General features: G+C 38.4%; 1 long non-coding RNA gene across 1 annotated transcript; it reads right to left on the reverse strand.

Moving 5' to 3' along the window:
- Positions 1-258: 258 nt before the first annotated feature.
- On the reverse strand, positions 259-761 carry LOC149554528 (uncharacterized). The gene is made up of 2 exons (XR_016365238.1): positions 452-761; positions 259-401 (listed from the first exon to the last, which is right to left on the reverse strand). It is a non-coding gene; the product is annotated as an uncharacterized LOC149554528 (long non-coding RNA).
- Between the last annotated feature and the right edge of the window lie 13362 nt (positions 762-14123).

Genomic DNA, 14123 nt, shown 5'->3' on the forward strand with positions numbered 1-14123 from the left:
AGATCCATCCAGTCGGATCAGAACCATCGAAGCGTGGAAAATCAAGCTTTGGTCCACGAAAATTGCCAGAAGAGGACCCAGTATCTCCTGAATGGTTTCGGCTCATGGCTGACTGCTGAAAGTTAAGACCCAGAATTTTGTCATCCAGATCTTGAAGTTTGGTTTTGAGGGATGCAATTTCCTCTTCCATGATTTTTGCTCCTGTACGCGTAACAACCATAAAGCAAGGTTTTTTTTTTTTTTTAGATAAATGAGGGATTTAGGGCTTTGATATGTAAAATTTGGGGTTGGGTCGCCAAGGAAGGAAGTATGCGAAATGATATTGCAGACGTTCTGCGGAAGTATGAGCAGAAACAGAAAGCAAACAAGGAAGCTACGACTAAAAAACAGAAAAATTTTTACTCTTTTTTTTTTTTTTTTTTTTTTGAACAGTCGACTTAGAAAAATTCACTCACAGACAGAACAACTGAAAAGAGTTATTGCAATAACAAGAGATATTAGAAGTGAGAGGAACCTGAAGGCCACGACAGAGAAAAAAAATTTGATGTAATTTCCACCCAGCGAGCCCAAGAGAGTGCTCTGATACCAGATGTGAAGAACCTCCTTATAGCAATATCGTGAGAATGCTCGAAATAACAGAATACAAAGTGATAGCAGAACTCAGAATGAATCTACTGATCGCAGGCCACTTCGAGGGGGTAACCTCCTTTGAGCAAGCTCAATACAATAAATTCGTCCGTGCCCATCAAGGGCCTCAACCTATTCTTATATACTGAGTACGATCTAGAAAAGTAATACTACCTATGCATGTGGGATAATAAAATATACTCACGGGAATGCTATAAGGAGGTTCTTCACATTTGTCTCTTGAATATGGATTATCTTCAAAATATTCAATTATCTTCAATTGATTTGACCAAATTGGTGAAAAATTGCAAAAAAATATAAAAGTTGCATCATGCAACTTTGCAACTTTCAAAAATTGCTTGAGCAACTTTTGGCAAGAAATTTGCAAAGCATTGAAGAGGATTCCTAAAGGGTGACTAGCCACCCAACCACCATATAAAGTATGAGAAGAGAAAAAATGCATAATAGTGCAAAAAGTTGTTAAAATGTTGCAAAGTGCAAATGTTGCAAAAGTGCAATTTTTGCAATTTCTTGCAAAAGTTGTCAAGAATGCACAACCAAGTGCAAAATTTGGTTGGGCAACAACCAAATAACCTTGACTAGACTCCACAACCTAAATCCTCTTCCTCGTCTCCATATCTATGCATTCAACCATGCCCCATGCTCTACGGTTGCCTTCAAACCAACCAACCCAACACCCCTCAATCTCTCCAGTAGGTGTGGAATCTGACTAGAAACCTTCTAAATTTCCAAAATATGTTCTCCATGCTCATATACCCAGGCATGAGTAGTTACAACTTCCCAAACCTCCGTTTGCAACTTTTTGCAAAAATTGCAAAAGTTGCTTAAGCAACTTTTTGAGCAATTTTTGCTCTTGACATCTTTTAGTCAAATGGGTCCATCTAGGAATATTCTAGGACCCTGGTTAAGATTCTTAGGACCTATTAAGTAACCTTATACCTTAGTTTCCCATCTCTAAAAAATTTTAACCCATTGAGAAACTTTTGGCGCATTGAGCAACTTTTGACCAACTTAGGACCTAATGAGAAATTTTAGTTTTTTCTAGCATTCCATGGTTGCTTTGTTAGCTCTAGTTGGTTGGGTTTAGGCTAGAACCAAATTCTTTTCAGCCATAATGTCCCTCCGACGGTATTGACCACACTGAATGGAAGCGTCCCTAAGGGTCTCTAAGCACATCAAATTGAGATATTTGATCGTGCATTTCTCTAAGCTCATATGACATATTGATGATCTTTTAGGTGCTATAGGATCATGTTATCTAGGCCTACAAAAATCCATCTCATTTTTTAGAGATTCAACTTTGTTTGGATTTGGCATCGCATCTTGACTATTGCCAAAAGTTGCAATGTTGCTGAGTTAAAATGAGCAAGGTTGTGTATATTTCAAAATGTTGGTCCTCAAATCGAATCATCTTCTTTGTTAGCTCTAGTTGGTCAAGCTTAGCCTAGGAACAACCTCTTTTTATCCACAATGTCCCTTTGACGGTATCAGCCACACTAAACGGAAGCATCCATAAGATTCTCTAAGCACTATTGGGTAGTGATATTTGATCAGTCATTTCTCTGACCTTGTGTGATGAATTGATGATTTGTTAGGTGCTACAAGATTATGTTATCTAGGCCTGCATAAACCTATCTCAATTTTTAAAGATTCGACTTCGTTTGGATTTGGCATTCGTATCTTGCCTATTGCCAAAAGTTGCAATGTTGTTGAGTTAAAATGAGCAAGGTTGCGTATATTTCAAACCATTGGTCCCAGGATCGAATTGTCTTCTTTGTTGGGTTTAGCCTAGGACCAACCTCATTTTAGCCACAACATCCCTCTAACAGTATTGACCAAACTGAACAAAAGTGTCTCTAAGGGTCTCTAAGCACCATCAGGCTATGATATTTGATTGGGCATTTCTCTGACCTCGTGCAAGGTATTGACAATCTGCTAGGTGTTATAGGATTGTGTTATCTAGTCCTACAAATACCTATCTCAATTTTTAGAGATTCAACTTTGTTTGGATTTGGCATCCATATCTCGCTTATTGCCAAAAGTTACAATGTTCATCAGTTAAAATGAACAGGGTTGTGCATATTTCAAACCGTTGGTCCTAGGATTGAATTGTCTACTCTATTAGCTCTAGTTGGTTGGTTTTAGCCTAGGACCAACCTCATTTCAGCCACAATGTGCCTCTAATGGTATCGACCACACTGAATGGAAGTGTCCTCAATCTTTGACACAAATACAAAAATCATGACATATTTTTACTTTTCATGTCTTATTACATCAAAATAAGTGACATATGATTACATGTTATAATGAATTTGATAAACATGTTACATTTTTTGTAAAAAATAATGAACGTTCATGTGTTTGGTTAATTGCAAGAAAGTAAGCTAAGATACAAGTTTGTATGCACACATTGAACAAGTTGGATGGAAATCCAAGTTTAATGTATACCAAAAAGAACTATATATTATGTCATATCAATCATATAGTTAAAAAATATATCATGTCTCATTGGTACAATACAAAAGTTGAATACCCAACAAATGTTGAATGTGTACAATAGAAATGTCGAATGTGCACAATACAAACTTGGACTATATACAATACAAAAGTCAAATACCTAAAAAATGTATGGTAAATGATAAAATGTTAGCATTATAGAGTGGCATTAGGGATTCCAAATAGAGTGTAAAATAAAAAACATACTGCAGCCTAAGCTGGATAGCCTGTGCTAGCAGAAGACACAACCACTGATGAAGTAGTGTTGGTATGAGGCACAACCTGTATGGTAAGTGATAAAATGTTACCATTATAGAGTGACATTAGGGATTCCAAATAGAGTAAAAAAACAAAAAACATACTGCAACTTGAGCTAGATATCTCGTGCTAGCAGGAGGTACAACCACTAATGAATCAATGTTGTTATGAGACACAACCTATATTGTAAGTGATAAAATATTAGAATTGTAGAGTAGGTGTTAGGGATTTCTATCACACACACAAGTAATCCAAATTGAGATCACAAGAGGTCTTTCATGATTAGTTGGTTGAGTCTGACATGGAGATTGTGGAGCACTCGGTTGTGGATGATCCAATTGTTGTTGGTGGTGACTTGTATGTTGCAGAGCATCTTTTTGTGAGCAATGAGGTTGCTGATGTTGTGAGTGTGGAATGTGTTGATGGAGATCTACATGTTGATGCTGATGTGGAGCTTGTTATTGTTGGTATGGATTCACTAGTTGTTGATGTGAATGGGAGTTCGGTAATGAGGCATTATGTTCAGTTTGTTCTTAGGAATGAGCATGTTGATTGGATGGTTGAGATGCTGGTGTGGAAGATTTGCATGGTGGTTTTATTGTCCCTGTTGAGGTGGAAACATTTGGTGAAAATAAAGATGGTTGTAGATCTTTCTTTTTGGTGTCAAAGTGTGGGACACACTTTTCTATCTACTGGGGGAGTCTGATGCAGGAGCATCTTGCATGAAAAATTATTGGAAAAAAAAAAAGTTGAAAAAAAAAAGAAAAAAGAAAATCTGGAGGAGAGAGAAAGTGACAAAAATTAAAAGAGAAATAATAAAAAAATAAAAAAAGGAAAAAAGGAGAAAAGAGAGAAAAAGAGGATTTCTATTTTCGAGGTGCAGAGGTGGCATAATAGAAAAAATAAATGGTTGTCATTCAATTTATCGAGGTGTGTGGGTAGAATTCTAGAAAGTTATGATTATTGTAGAAGGTTGTGGAAGTTGTAGAAGGTTGTGGAGGAATTCTAGAAGGTTGTGGATAAGTCATGCATTGGGTGTTAAGTGCCTATTTAAGCAAGGCATATCAGCATTTCTAAATCAAGCTCGAGGAGTAAAAGCTCAAGGAGAAGCTCAAGGAGAAGCTTAAGAAGGAGTAGCTTGGGAAGTAGAAACTTTGGAAGGAAAGCTTGGAAAGGTGAAAGTTGTGGAAGGTGAAGCTTGGAAAGCTTGGAAGGCTTCAAGGTGTGAAAGAGAAGGAGGAAGTGAAGAGTGAGTTTTTCTAAGTCTGTGGACAGAGTGCCGAATGTGAGGCAGTTTATAGCAAGATTGTGATGGACTTGTGAGTGTGTAGACAGAGCGCCGAATGTGAGGTAGTTTACACTTGGATCTTGGATAATGTTGGAGAAGAGGTAGTGACTGCTATTTAGAAACAAGGAGGTTTCTTGGTGGCTTGTGAGCACAAGTTGAGAACTTAGAGGTTTCTACTAGAGTGTGGATCTGGACTAGCTTGGGCTTGGACTGGATCTTGAGAGATCTTGTAGAAATGTTATTATAATTGCTTTTGAATTTTTAATAAAATTGTTTGAAGCGTTTTGTCATCTCTTGTCTTCATTTTTGGTTATGAGTTGGTAGGGTGGCATGTACCTTCGTCAGTGGTATCAGAGCATTTCTTCATCAGTGGTATCAGAGTGGTCCTTCATCAGTAAAAATTATGGAGAGAGAAAGTGATGCAAATTAGAGGAGAAATAATAGAAAAAATAAAAAATAAATGGTTGTCATTCCATTTATCGAGGTGTGTGGGTAGAATTCTAGAAAGTTATGAATACTATAGAAAGTTGTGGATATTGTAGAAGGTTATGGAAGTTGTAGAAGGCTGTGGAGGAATTCTAGAAGGTTGTGGATAAGTCATGTATTGGGTGGTAAGTGCCTATTTAAGCAAGGCATATGAGCATTTCTAATCAAGCTTGAGGAGTAAAAGTTCAAGGAGTAGCTTGAGAAGTGGAAGCTCAAGGAGAAGCTTAAGAAGGAGTAGCTTGGGAAGTAGAAGCTTTGGAAGGAAAGCTTGGAAAGGTGAAAGTTGTGGAAGGTGAAGCTTGGAAAGCTTGGAAGGCTTGGAAGGTGTGAAAGAGAAGGAGGAAGTGAAGAGTGAGTTTTCCTGAGTCTGTGGACAGAGCACCGAATGTGAGGCAGTTTACAGCAGGATTGTAGTAGAGTTGTGAGTGTGTAGACAGAGCGGCGAATGTGAGGCAGTTTACACTTGAATCTTGGATAGAGGTTGTGAGAAGAGCTAGTTACTATGATTTAGAAACAAGGAGGTTTCTTGGTGGCTTGCGAGCACAAGTTGAGATCTTGGAGGTTTCTACCAGAGTGTGGATCTAGGCTAGCTTGGGTTTGGATTGGATCTTGAGAGATCTTGTAGAAATGTTATTGTAATTGCTAAGGATTTTCAAATTTAATAAAAATTCTTGGGAAACATTTTATCTCTCTTTGTCTCCATATTGTTGTTTTCTTGATTGTGAGTGGGTAAGGGTGGTGTGGCCCTCTATCAAGTGGTATTAGAGCGTATCTCCATCAGTGGTATCAGAGTGTACCTTCATCAGTGGTATCAGAGCAAGGAGAAGCTCAAGGAGAAGCTTGAGAAGGTGAAAGCTCAAGGAGAAGCTCGAGGAGTAGAAGCTTGAGAAGTGGAAGCTTGAGAAGGAAAAGCTCAAGAAGGTGAAGCTTGGAAAGCTTGGAAGGCTTCAAGGTGTGAAAGAGGAGGAGGAAGTGAAGAGTGAGTTTTCTTGAGTCTGTGGACAGAGCGCTGAATGTGAGGCAGTTTACAGTAGGATTGTGATGGACTTGTGAGTGTGTAGAAAGAGCACCAAATGTGAGGCAATTTACACTGGGATCTTGGATCTTGGATTAGGTTTGTGAGAAGAGCTAGTGACTGCGGTTTAGAAACAAGGAGGTTGCTTGGTGGCTTGTGAGCACAAGTTGAGATCTCAGAGGTTTCTACCAGAGTGTGGATCTGGACTAGCTTGGGTTTGGGTTGGATCTTGAGAGATCTTGTAGAAATGTTATTGTAATTGCTAAGGATTTTCAAATTTAATTAAATTTTTCTACCAGAGTGTGGATCTGGACTAGCTTGGGTTTGGGTTGGATCTTGAGAGATCTTGTAGAAATGTTATTGTAATTGCTAAGGCTTTTCAAATTTAATTAAATTTCTTGGGAAGCATTTATTCTCTCTTTATCTCCATATTGTTGCATTCTTGGTTGTGAGTTGGTAAGGGTGGTGTGGCCCTTCGTTAGTGGTATCTTAGGGTCCAATCCTCTTGGAGCCATCTCCCAAGATCTTCATAAACCCTCTGCTACAAATCCTTCCCACGCTCCTTGTGACAACTAAATTGTTTGCAAGTCAGATCGCAACCTGCCACCTTGCACGAACAATCAGGAACCACATCACAAGTCTAGGACAACGAATCTGCAATCCACCAACTCTCCACAATCATGCCTCAACAAGTTCAAACTCTCATCTTTGCATCAATCCATCAATCTTCATGTCCTTCCAAGGTTTTGGTGCAACTGCCTCAGCTTCGGCGATCTGTTTACACGCTCAGGAACTCCCACTCTAATAAACTTCACCTAACCAAGATTCTGGTACAAACTACCTCACACTTCGGTGATCTTCTTGTACACTCAGGATCTCCTGCTCTGATAAACTTTTCCCAACCACTGATACCACTCAAGGAGAAGCTTGAGAAGCTTGGAGAAGCTTGAGAAGTGGAAGCTCGAGGAGAAGAAGCTCAAGAAGAAGGTGAAAGCTCAAGGAGAAGCTTGAGAAGTGGAAGCTCGAGGAGTAGAAGCTCAAGGAGAAGCTTGAGAAGGAGAAGCTCAAGAAGGAGTAGCTTGGGAAGTAGAAGCTTTGGAAGGAAAGCTTGGAAAGGTGAAAGTTGTGAAAGGTGAAGCTTGGAAAGCTTGGAAGGCTTCAAGGTGTGAAAGAGAAGGAGGAAGTGAAGAGTGAGTTTTCTTGAGTCTGTGGACATAGCGCCGAATGTGAGGCAGTTTACAACAGGATTGTGATGGACTTGTGAGTGTGTAGACAAAGCGCCGAATGTGAGGCAGTTTACACTTGGTTCCTGAGTGTACAAGCAGATCATCGAATTATGAGGCAATTTGTATCAGGACCTTGGTTGGGTTAAGTTTATTAGAGTGGGAGTTCCTGAGCGTGTAAACAGATCGCCGAAGTTGAGGCAGTTTACACTAGGACCTTGGGAGGACATGCAGATTGATCGATGGATGCAGAGATGGAAGACTGGACTTGTTGATGCATAATCATAAAGAGCTGATGGATTACAGATCTGTGGTCCTAGACTTGTGATGTGGTTCCTAATTGTTCGTGCGAGGTGGCAAGTTGTGATCTAACTTGCAAACAATATGGTTGTCACAAGGAGCGTGGGAAGGATTTGTTGCAGAGGGTTTACGAAGATCTTGGGAGATGGCTCCAAGAGGATTGGACCCTAAGATGATTGCAAAAATCCATGATATAGTGGAGAGGAATTTTTCTAAGATGATTTCTCGGTTGGATGCTAGATTGGCTGATCAAGCTAAGAAGGTCAAGGTGGAAGAGGGTCGTTTTGCTAATCAGTTTGTGGAGCCTGATGTAGAACCTACAGAGCAACTAGAGGTTGTTGCTGAAGATATTCTTAACGTTGTTGATGTTGGCACAGAGGTTGGTTTCCATGATCAAATGGTGTCGTGTCCCCTTTTCAAAATAATTAAAAATAATAAACTTTGCTAAGGCGGGCAGGCTCCAAAAGGGTGAAGTTTCGGAAAAAGGGGCTAATATTTGGAAACTAATGGACTAATAAATAAAAAATATTATTAAATTATATTTTATTAACCCCTCTTAGACATGAGTTAGGGTTATTCCCTCTTTTAAGGGGTTTGGAGGCATTTTGGGCTCATTCCAGAACTTGATTTTTCCTCATTTTCTTTGTTGTTCTTCAAAGGCTGCCAAACCTGTGGAGAAGGAGACCCAAGAACGGGAGTTTGCAGGTTTTCAGGAAGGCTAAGGACAAGAGTTTGAAACCATTCCATGTGCATGCTCATACAGAGTTTGCCTTTCTGCTGAATAGTGCAGATTTGTGGGTTTTCGGGGTTGTTTTTTGGTATGAGTTTGGTGTTTCAGTTGAGTATTTCATATCAGTTTGGGTTGCTATTGTATTTCAGACTTTAAGATGTTAAAATAGAGCTAAATATATGTATTAAGACGTGATTAAACTTTTTAGATAGTTTATTAGTGTTTTTGTGGTGTTTTCTAGGCATTTTTGTATTAATTTCGGGAGCTCGATGAGCATAGTTTTTGTCCTACATTTGTGAGATGTTGTGTAAAGGCTATATAGATTTGGAAATATCATTTTGTAGGCCATTATGCTGCTGAAATTTCTGTAAAAATTTCTATTTTCAGATTTATTAATAATTTGTAAAGTTGTGAAATTTTTTTGGCACTATTTTGGACATACCCGATTTGGGTTTATTTGAGAAATTGGTGGATCTTTGTAATATTGGTTGTTTGGTTTTAAAAATCTGATTTGAGGTTTGAAATATCATGTAAAATCAGAAAAGGGACATTTAAGTGGTATCAGAGCCATGATCTTGCCAGCCTGAGGGTTTGTAGAAGCTTGCATGTCAGTTTGGACAACTACCCAGATCTTGCATGTCATAATTTATGGTTGCATGTTGCTTCTAATTAGTTGCATGTCAAAATTTATGGTCCCATGCAACTAAGTGAAAGAGAAAAAAAATATTTGCAGCGAGAAAAGAATAAAGAAATTTTGATCAAACCTCCAGTTGAAAGTAAAAGTACAAAATCTAAGGAAGAGAAAAGTATGGCTAATCCAGATGAGATGGCAAAGAAATTCTTCCAAGACATCCAAAATACTTAGAAGCAAATAGTGGATAGTTTGGCAGAAACTAGAGAGGCTTTGCGAATATTGACAGAAAAACTACAAGGAGTTGCATCTATTAATAAGAAAGGGAGCACTTCAGAGGAGCCAAGAAATCTGAGATCCACACCATCTAAATCAACCAAAACTATTTTCTTGCCTGCAGATGAGCCACCAGTACCAAATCTAGCCATTAATCGTGTGAAAGAGGTTACAAGTAACTTGATTACATTAAGAGCTACTTACAATGGCTTAGATGATGACTTTCATAGTTCGATTCTTTTTAGAGAATATGTGGATATGATGAACACTTTGATGCGCAAGAAAGAGAATAGGAGGGAGCATGACATAAGTGGAAAAGAGCTCAAAAATAAAATAAGCAAGTTTACAGCACCAACTTTTGATGGAACAAATAAAATTTTAGCTAGAGCATGGCTACAAAAATTACAGACTTTCTTCACACTTAACCCCATGAAGGAGAGTGATGCTGTTCAATTTGCAAGTCTACACTTGGAAGATGTAGCCTATGATTGGTGGTATCATGGAATGACTACTGAAGGTCACGATCAGGTAACTACATTTGATGATTTCTGTCAAAGAGTGATAGATAGATTTGACCTTAAGGATGATGAAGAGTACTTTAAAGAATTGTCAAAGTTGAAGCAAACCAAATCAGTTAATGAATATATAGAAGAATCTCAAAAGGTGGCTATTATGGTACCTGATATGAGTGAAAAGAGGATTGTTTATCTTTTTCTTGATGGTTTAGAAGATTCTGTTAAGGGTTTGGTTAAGGCTTTCTCACCCTCAACTTTACAGGAAGCTATCAAAAGAAGCTTGCAACTTGAAACTTGCATGCCTATAAAATCAGTCACTAATCAAAAACCCCCAAATCTTTGGCAACATAAGGGAAATTTTCAAAAAAAGACTTTCCCAACACTACCACCAAAAGATGTGAAGAATGTGACAAAAAAGAAGGTAGATGAAGAGACTAGGAGTGAATTACAAAGGAAAAAGCTTTGTTTTACTTGTAGAGAACCATGGGTTCCATGACACAGATGTTTGGGGAAAGGTCAAGTGCACTATATTGAAGTTGCTTCAGAATCTGATTCAGATGAGCATGAGAAATGTCATGATACTAAGGAGGAGGTAGAAGAAGAGAAAGAAAAAGAAATCAGCAAGGATGACACTTTAGGAGCATTATCAGGAGTCCCAAGATACCATCCCTTCTGAATTCGAGGGGTACTAGCAGGGCAAAGGTTGACAGTTCTTCTTGATAGTGGGGCAATTCACAATTTTATTGATGAGGGATTTGTCATGAAAAGAGGGCTTAAAGCAGAAGATTTTGAGGGATTCAATGTTACTGTAGCTGATGGATTCGCTATGCCTTGCACACAGGTGGTGAAACAACTCAAGATGACCTTAGGAGATTATGAGTTATGTGATGACTTCTATGTGGTTGGTATTGGGGAGACAGATCTTGTATTGGGTGTTCAATGGTTGCACTCTATTGGAGGCTATTACATGAACTATCAAAATATGGAGTTTAAATTTCATTCCAATGGGAAAGAAGTCATATTGAGAGGTTTATCGAATGGAGCACCTAAGGCGGTCTCTGCAAAGAGGTTGGAGAGGACTTTTCGAAGATAACAAGTAGCATGGGCAGCAGGAGTCATAATCCATCCAACAAGCTCTCCAAAGAATCAAGATAATTTTTATTTTAAAATTCAAAATATTCTTGATAAGCATAGTATAGTTTTCAATGACTTGCCTCCAGGATTACCACCAGATAGAGGTTTTGAGCATGTTATAGAGTTAGAACAGGGTGCCAAACCAGTTATAACAACCCCATACCGTCATCCAAGAGGTTATAAGGAAGAAATTGAAAAAACTATTCAAGAACTCCTGGACATGGGATTCATAACGCCTAGCTCTAGTCCATTTGCATCATCTATGGTACTTGTCAAGAAAAAGGATGGTACAATGAGAATGTGTATAGACTACAGGGCTCTAAACAAGAAGACCATAAAAAATAGGTATCCCATACCATGTATAGATGAACTCATTAATGAGTTACATGGTGTTGTATACTTCTCAAAAATTGACTTAAGATCAGGGTACCATCAAATCCGAATGAGGAGTGAAGATGTGGAAAAGACTGCTTTCAGATATCACTTTGGGCACTTTGAATTTCTTGTTATGCCATTTGGCCTCACTAATGCACTTGCAACATTCCAATCTTATATGAATAAGGTATTCAGCCAGCATCTTTGAAAATTTATTTTGGTATTTTTTGATGATATCTTGATTTACAGTAAAACATGGGAAGAGCATCTAAAGAACATAGACACTATTTTGGGAATCTTGGAGCAGCAATCCTTCTATGCTAAGCTATCTAAATGTGAGTTTGGTTTGACAGAGATCCTATATTTGGGACATATTATAAGTTCTAAAGGAGTACAGGTTGATCAACAAAAAATCTAGGCAATTTTGGATTGGCCTCCACCCACTAATCTTACATAGTTGAGAGGTTTCTTCGGGTTGTGTAGCTACTATAGGAGATTTGCCAAGGGATTTTCTCAGCTTGCTGCCCCCTTGACTGATTTGACAAAGAAAGGAGCTTTTGTTTGGACAGAAGAGGCACAAAAAATATTTGATAAGCTTAAGGAGGTAATGAGTTCATGCCCTGTGCTTGCAATTCCAAATTTCTCTTTACTTTTTGTTGTTGAATGTGATGCTTCTGGAGAAGGTATAGGGGATGTCCTAACTCAAAGGGGACATCCAATAGTATTTGAGAGTAGAAAATTAAATCAATCAGAGAAAGGTTACTCCATCTATGATAAGGAAATGTTGGCAATCATGCATGCACTTCATAAGTTTAGACAATATTTGGTATGTGAGAGATTCATTGTAAAGACAGACCATAATAGCCTCAGGTTCTTCTTGAACCAAAGGGATTTGAATGATCGTCAACAAAAAAGGGTAAGCAAATTGCAAGCTTATGATTTTGATATTGAATACATGAAAGGAAAGAATAATGTGGTTGCTGATGCTCTCTCAAGAAAGCCCACTTTGTGTTCCTTATCATCTATCTCTACTGATTGGAAAGTCTCCATAATTTTAGAGTATGCTAAAGATTCCTTTGCCACCAAGATTTTGGATAAGTTAGTGGATGATAATAGGTACAAGGTTTTTGATGAATGTATTTATTACAAGAACATGATCTTCTTAGTGCCAGGATCAAAAACTAAAGAGAGGATATTGAGGGCCTTTCATGACACACCTTTGGCTGGTCATCAAGGATACTTCAAGACATACATGAAAATTCGAGAGCGGTTTTCATGGAAGGGTATGAAAGAGGATGTCCTTAAACACATTAAAGAATGTATGGTATGCCAACAAAGCAAGAGTGAGCAAAATTTTCCTGCAGGGTTGTTGCAGCCACTTCCTATTCCTGAACAAAAATGGGAAAGTATATCCATGGACTTCATCACTGGGTTGCCCAAGGTTTAAGGTAAGGATTGCATATATGTGGTGGTAGATAGACTAACTAAGTATGCACATTTCTTTCCTATCACATCTGATTTCAAGGCATCACAAGTGGTCGAATTGTTCTTCAAGGAAATTTTTTGATTACATGGCTTGCCTAGAAACATTGTTAGTGACCGGGATAGTAGATTCCTCAGCTCTTTTTGGAATGAGCTCTTTCATTTGGCAGGAACTGAACTCACTCCTAGTACTAGCTATCACCCTCAAACAGATGGACAAACAGGGATAGTTAAACAGAGATAGTTAATAAATGGATAGAGAGATATTTGAGGAACTATGTTTCAAATCAACAACATGCTTTGGTGAAATGGTTACACCGAGGGGAGTATTGTTACAATACATCTCATCACATGTCTATTGGTATGCCTCATTTTCATGCTCTTTATGGTAATGATGCCCTTTCCTTTGTTGATCTAATACTTTCTGATAGCAGAGTACCTGCAGCAAGTGATTTCGTCAAGCAAAGCCAAGACATAATAAGGTCCCTCAAGGATAATCTACAACATGCACAGAACCAACAAAAGTTATATGCTGATAGGAAAAGGATTGAAAGATCTTTTGAGGTGGGAGATTTGGTATTTGTTAGGTTGCAGCCATATAAGCAAAGCACCTTGAAGAGGAATGGGGCAGAGAAACTCAAGCCAAGGTTCTATGGGCCTTATAAGATCATCAAGAAGGTAGGAGAGGTAGCTTATGAATTGGAGCTCCCACCAAATAGAAAAATACATAATATTTTCCATGTATCTTGCCTAAAGAAGGTTCTAGGCCAGAAAACCATGGTATCTACAGAATTACCACCTCTTGATGATGAAGGGAAATTAGTTTTGATACCAGAAGAGATTTTGGATACAAGAGAGAAAAGATTGAGAAATAGGAGCGCCATAGAGCATTTGGTCAAATGGAAAGGATTACCACTAGAGGATGCAACTTGGGAAGGAGCACATATTCTTGAGAATTCCAACCTTCATTGCTTGAGGAAAAGCAATATTTGGGAGGGGAGGACTTGTCATGTCCCCTTTTCAAAATAATTAAAAATAATAAACTTTGCTAAGGCAGGCAGGCTCCAAAAGGGTGAAGTTTCGGCAAAAGGGGCTAATCTTTGGAAACCAATGGACTAATAAATAAAAAATATTATTAAATTATATTTTATTAACCCCTCTTGGACGTGAGTTAGGGTTATGTCCTCTTTTAAGGGGTTTGGAGGCATTTTGGGCTCATTCCAGAACTTATTTTTGCTCATTTTCTTTGTTGTTCTTCAAAGACTG

This window comes from Cupressus sempervirens, chromosome 5, assembly GCF_028749045.1.
Source record: "Cupressus sempervirens isolate cs-2001-9-10 chromosome 5, ASM2874904v1, whole genome shotgun sequence".
NCBI lineage: Eukaryota > Viridiplantae > Streptophyta > Pinopsida > Cupressales > Cupressaceae > Cupressus > Cupressus sempervirens.